Source organism: Castanea sativa, chromosome 2, assembly GCF_040712315.1.
Source record: "Castanea sativa cultivar Marrone di Chiusa Pesio chromosome 2, ASM4071231v1".
Taxonomy (NCBI): Eukaryota; Viridiplantae; Streptophyta; class Magnoliopsida; order Fagales; family Fagaceae; genus Castanea; species Castanea sativa.
Genome location: NC_134014.1, coordinates 34198968 through 34204551, shown reverse-complemented (window position 1 = coordinate 34204551; position 5584 = coordinate 34198968). Strand labels below are relative to the sequence as shown.

The 5584-nt window shown below is 36.3% G+C and overlaps 1 pseudogene; it reads left to right on the top strand.

The window, feature by feature from the left end:
• Positions 1-592: 592 nt before the first annotated feature.
• Positions 593-5357, top strand: LOC142626119 (glutathione hydrolase 1-like; annotated as a pseudogene).
• Positions 5358-5584: the final 227 nt, after the last annotated feature.

Sequence of the window (5584 nt, the reverse complement as noted above, 5' to 3'; positions counted from 1 at the left end):
TTGGTTTGTATTCTAAACATCATTTATTGGACATGGATTCACTATATTATCCATTATTGCTCTTAAATTGATATATGTTTCACAATAAACGAAAAATAAATGCTTAACAATATATAAAAAATATAATTAAAATATATTTAATAAGTAATAATACACATATCCCCGACATATCGTACCTAAGGTTTTTCAGGAAATGCCGTGTCCCCTTAGCGGTACTGTGCATCTTAGATGGTCATACACAGATATATATCTTAGATGGTCATCCACAGGTATAAAATCTCCAAATTTAAGATTTTGTATGTGAAAAGGATGTGTGATGGGATTAGGATGTAATAATAGATTATGGCCTTGTTTGGAGTTATTGTTTTGGTGATACAACTTATAATTACAATGAAAGTTTATTGAGTTTTACACACCATGCTGACATTAATTTGTTGCCTATCAACACATTTATCCTTGATGACCAACTCATATGGTTCACATTAATTGCATTTCTTTATATGCAGATCATGATGAAGCTAATTTGGGGAGGCGCAGAATTAGCTATGCCAGAGTGTGTGTTGAGGTGGATGCCCCAAAGATGTTGATTATTAATTTTGTTAAAGTTACCTATATTTCCTATGTGCTAGTTGAGATCAATTACATAGAACTCAGTCTATTCTGGGAGAAATTGTTAAAGAAACTATACATGTGAGGCATCGGCCTGTGTCTATTCTACCACACCAAGCCTGTTGTGCAAGAGTGGAAAAAAGAAAAAATAAAACTCTTCTTTTCACCCTCTCTACTGGCCTTAACCCTTCGAGCACAAGGATACGCAAGCACCTAACCACCAATGCCACAAAGGGGGCTAGTATTAAGTCTCTTCTTGATTGTGTAAACTAACTCTTCTAGCAAAGTAATTTGAGATCTTTTGCTCTACTTGATGGCATCTAAATGTAAGCTATCTAACTTCCTCTGATCATAACATGTTTTCTTGATTTGTTTCTTGGGAAACTAAAGCCTCTTGTATCTCTTGGTTGCAGCTCAGTTTTGTTTATGGCCTACCATTACATTTCTCTTCTTTATACTGTTTTCTCCAACTTCAAGCCTTAATGCTGTCAGTGGTCCAACCAAACGTAGACATGAAGTAATTGTGGCACATCATGGTGCTGTTGCCACTGATGATCATCAATGTTCCAGAATAGGGATGAAAGTTCTTCAGGAAGGAGGTCATGCTGTTGATGCATCAGTGGCGTCTGCTCTTTGCTTGGGGGTTGTAAGCCCAGCATCAAGTGGCCTTGGTGGGGGAGCCTTTATGCTTCTCAGGCTATGCAGTGGGAAGGCACAAGCCTTTAATATGCGAGAAACTGCCCCCTTGAAAGCTTCTGAGGTATTCCAAATCACTTTACTCAAACCTTCTTTGGATTGGTTTTGAACTTGAGTGCAAACAGTTCCAATTAAGCACAATATTCTAAGTTGTAACAAATGAATCTTTTGGGGCTTGTTTCTTTTTATACTTCCTTACAAGGGTTACATTACAATTGACACTTTTTAGTAAATTTCTTACATGTCAAAAAAGAAAAATTGACATATTATTATTATTATTTTTTCTATCTCATCCATTTATACTGTTGAGGAGCATTTGAGCTGTATGCTTTGGTTGAAGAACTCTTATTAGTCAGTACTCAATTTATATTACAATAATGGACCAGGTTTACATGATCAGAAGCTTCCACCAGTGTTTGGCTAGATAAAAAGTCTGCACCTGGAAGACTTAAGACAGTCAAACCATTCCCTAGCTGAATGGATCTTAACCATCTGATCATTTGTGTAATTTCCCGTGTTTATCCATCCCATCTACAAAACTCAATCTCTTATCCGATGAATGGTCTTTGATTTAGCCCTGCTCAAAAAACGAAAGAGTTTTGCACATGCATGTCCAAAGATTATGACCCAATAATCCTTATTTAGAAAAAAAAAAAAAAGTCCTTGCAATTAATACGTATCTGCATAGTTTATATTTCTAACTTGAAGACATTAGGAAAATTTACCATTCTAAGATACAAATGAAATTGACAAATATTGGAATCGTAATTATGAACTCATATTGCTTGTTGAACTTTATGTTCCTTGTAAATGATTCTTGAAATCATTCTCTTACGTAGTTATTCATTTTCAGAACATGTATGCTGGCAATGCTACTCTGAAAGGTGAAGGCGCCCTCTCCATAGCAGTTCCAGGGGAACTTGCAGGCCTTTACAAAGCTTGGAAACAACATGGAAGGCTTCCTTGGAATAGGCTTGTGAGGCCAGCTGAACGTCTTGCTCATTTGGGATTTAAGATATCACCATTTCTCCACACCCAGATGGTCAATAAATCATCTGGGATCTTGGCAGATAAGGGACTCCGAGAGATATTTACTTCAAACGGAAGTCTTTTGCAGGCAGGCGATATCTGCCGCAATGAGAAACTAGCACATACACTAAAAAAGATTTCAAAATTGGTCCAGTGGCCTTGTATAATGGCTCAATTGGATTCAAGTTGGTTAGAGATATTCGGAAGGCTGGAGGCATATTGACAATGAAGGATCTGCAAAGTTATAAAGTTACATTGAAAGAACCAATTTCTGCTAACATTTTAGGGCGTAAATTGCTTGTCATGCCCCCTCCTTCAGGGGGTCCTCCAATGATACTTGTGAGTATATTTCTGATCTGCTTTGTTGTCATATAATATTCTTTCTTTTCTTCTTTTTTTATTATTTTTTGGAATTTTTTTTTTGACCCAGCTTTATCTGTCTGCTGCCACAGATGTTAAACATTCTAGCCCAATATGTAATCCCTTCGGGTGTTTCTGGCCTTCTTGGGCTCCATCGAGAAATTGATGCTTTGAAACATGTGTTTGCTGTGAGGATGAACTTGGTGATCCTGACTTTGTTCATGTGTCAAAAGTTCTATCTGATATGCTCTCTCCTAAGTTTGCTAAAGAATTAAAGAAACAAATATTTGACAATATGACATTTGATCCCAGTCATTATGGTGGCAGGTAAGCTGCTTCATTGGTATAGAAAATAAGATTTTAAAGATAAATAACTAATATCGATTTTTTTGAGGAACTTAGCTTTGTGTTGTCTCAAATTCTTGCATGTAATTTAACAGAATTCAAGTTCATGTTGTGTCATGTTAGTGCCAAAGTTCAGGTCTTTTCCGGATTGAAGTTTCTAATCTGGAAAAGCAACAGTTATGTGTCAAATATTGAAGTTTATCTGGTTTATTTTTCTGGTGATGCTCCTCAGAATTTGAATTAATCATCAATTTGTGGTCTACCTTCGTTGCATCACAATTTAGTTGGTAATGAAAGTGTACCTGTGAGCTTGCATACATTAGCGTGGAGATGTAATATATCTAGAGGATGAGTATCAAGACGATTTATAAAGCATTATAATCTTAACACTGTGCATGAAATTTATTCTAATTAGACGTTCTGTGTTTCTTACATAGAAATATTTTTTGCCTCAAGATTCAAATTGGTATACTTTTTTTTTTTTTTGGAAAAGGTCACTTCTCATATATTTGGGTGGTTGAAATTGAATGAGAATGTCTATAACAAAGGCTGTAATTTAGATATTATGGGCAGAAGTTAATGCTCAACAAAAACTGTGACTTGTCTTTACCTCTTCATGTCTATTATTTTTTGTTGTAGTTGACCTACATATTCATAATTTATAACCCAAATGTTGTTTTCTAACAGACGGAAACAAATCCACGAGCATGGCACCAGTCATCTGTCTATTGTAGATCGTGAGCGAAATGCTGTTGCCATGACTACTACTGTGAACTCATATTTTGGTTCACTAATTCTGTCACCAAGTACAGGAATAGTCCTAAACAATGAAATGGATGATTTCTCGATCCACAGATATTCCCCCACCAGCACCAGCTAATTTTATCTGCCCAGGAAAAAGGCCATTATCTGCCATGTCACCTACTATTGTCTTAAAGGTATGCTTTAAGAGTGTTCTCCACTCAAGTTAGGACTGGTGTCATTTCCAAACTACCAGATTAATTGTCTAATTACTTTCCTATTGCTTGTTGGGAACTTCAGAATGAACAGCAGAACAGTAGAGTTACATATGGTACAATATTGAGCAGAAATTTTATTTCAGGGAATGTTTTAAAATAATGTTTGTCATGTCTACTTATCATATATGTTCCTTCGTGATATACTAATATCTGTTTTTTTTTTTTTAAGCTTTTCATATTATGGAATATATTCATGTGCAATAAGTCATGTGACCTTTTTTCAATGCTTTCTACAGGATGAACAACTGCAAGCTGTGGTAGGTGCTAGTGGGGGAGGCAAGATCATTGCCGCAACTGCAGAGGTTCTCTTGAATCATTTTGCCCAGGGAATGGATCCACTCTCTTCTGTCATTGCACCAAGATTCTATCACCGGGTCGTTATCCAACTCTCTTTCTTTGAGTATACCTTATGATTCGCACTTGCGATATATAAGCTCTATGCTGTTGATAGGAGCGGTAAGTGATAATGCTTGCATTTAGATCAAGAAAAGGTTGCTGCTTAGGTCTAAATATATATGATTAGATTGGTCAATTCTTTGCTAAGTTTTAGATTAGGGTCAAGTTTCTTAGTATGAGAACAGAGCTAAGTTTTACAGGTAAGACATTCTCTTGAACTTTTGTGGGTGGATTTGGTTCACCTGCATTAAAATTTCCTGTTAAGGATAAATTTTGCATGTTCAGAAAAGCCGGAATAAAAGATGAATGTCATTGAGTCACCTAACTAGCTAATTATTGAAGAGGTTTCACTTAAAGTATTTCATCTAATACTATAAGACTGCATCAGTGCTTATGGATAAGTGTCTTGAAAAGCAGGCTGTTTTATTAGGTTGGAGGACTTAAACTAATTGTTGGATTCTGGTCACTATATTAGTCATATACAGCTACTTCAGTTTCTTGCTTCTCTCAACCAACCCATTTCACTATAAGCTCACCGCCAAACGCATTAATTCTCCCATTTTTGAGCTTTAGACTTTTCCCCCCTTATTTTGAATGTAGAGGATTAGTTTTTACTCTATATTGTACCATAAGTAGCCACTAGAAATTCTAATATGACAATTTTGTTTACCCAATGTTGTATCCTATGAGAACTGGACAGCTGTGAGTGGTGATCACTTTGAAGTTCTTGCTGATATCAGGGCAGCTCTTCTAAAGAAGGGGCATGTCCTACAAAGCCTCACTGGAGGAACTGCTTGCCAGTTTATAGTTCAAGATGAAGGGACTTTGAAGAAAAATGGAGGCATTGGAAAGCTTGTGGCTGTGAGTGATCCAAGAAAAGGTGGGTTTCCTACTGGTTATTGAAATACTGTAGTATTAGGCAATTCATTGAGGTTTGTGTCTTTTGTTTATTCTGCTGGTGTTGGGCTTTGTGGAACCTAGTTGTATTTGATCCGGTTGACGACCTGACCAAACCCGAAATAATGTTTTGTGGTTTTTAATGAGAGATTTTTTTGACGCTTAGGATATTGACGTAGGACAACCACAATAGTATAATAGAACAGAAAATTGATAGGATAAACCCTAGGAGT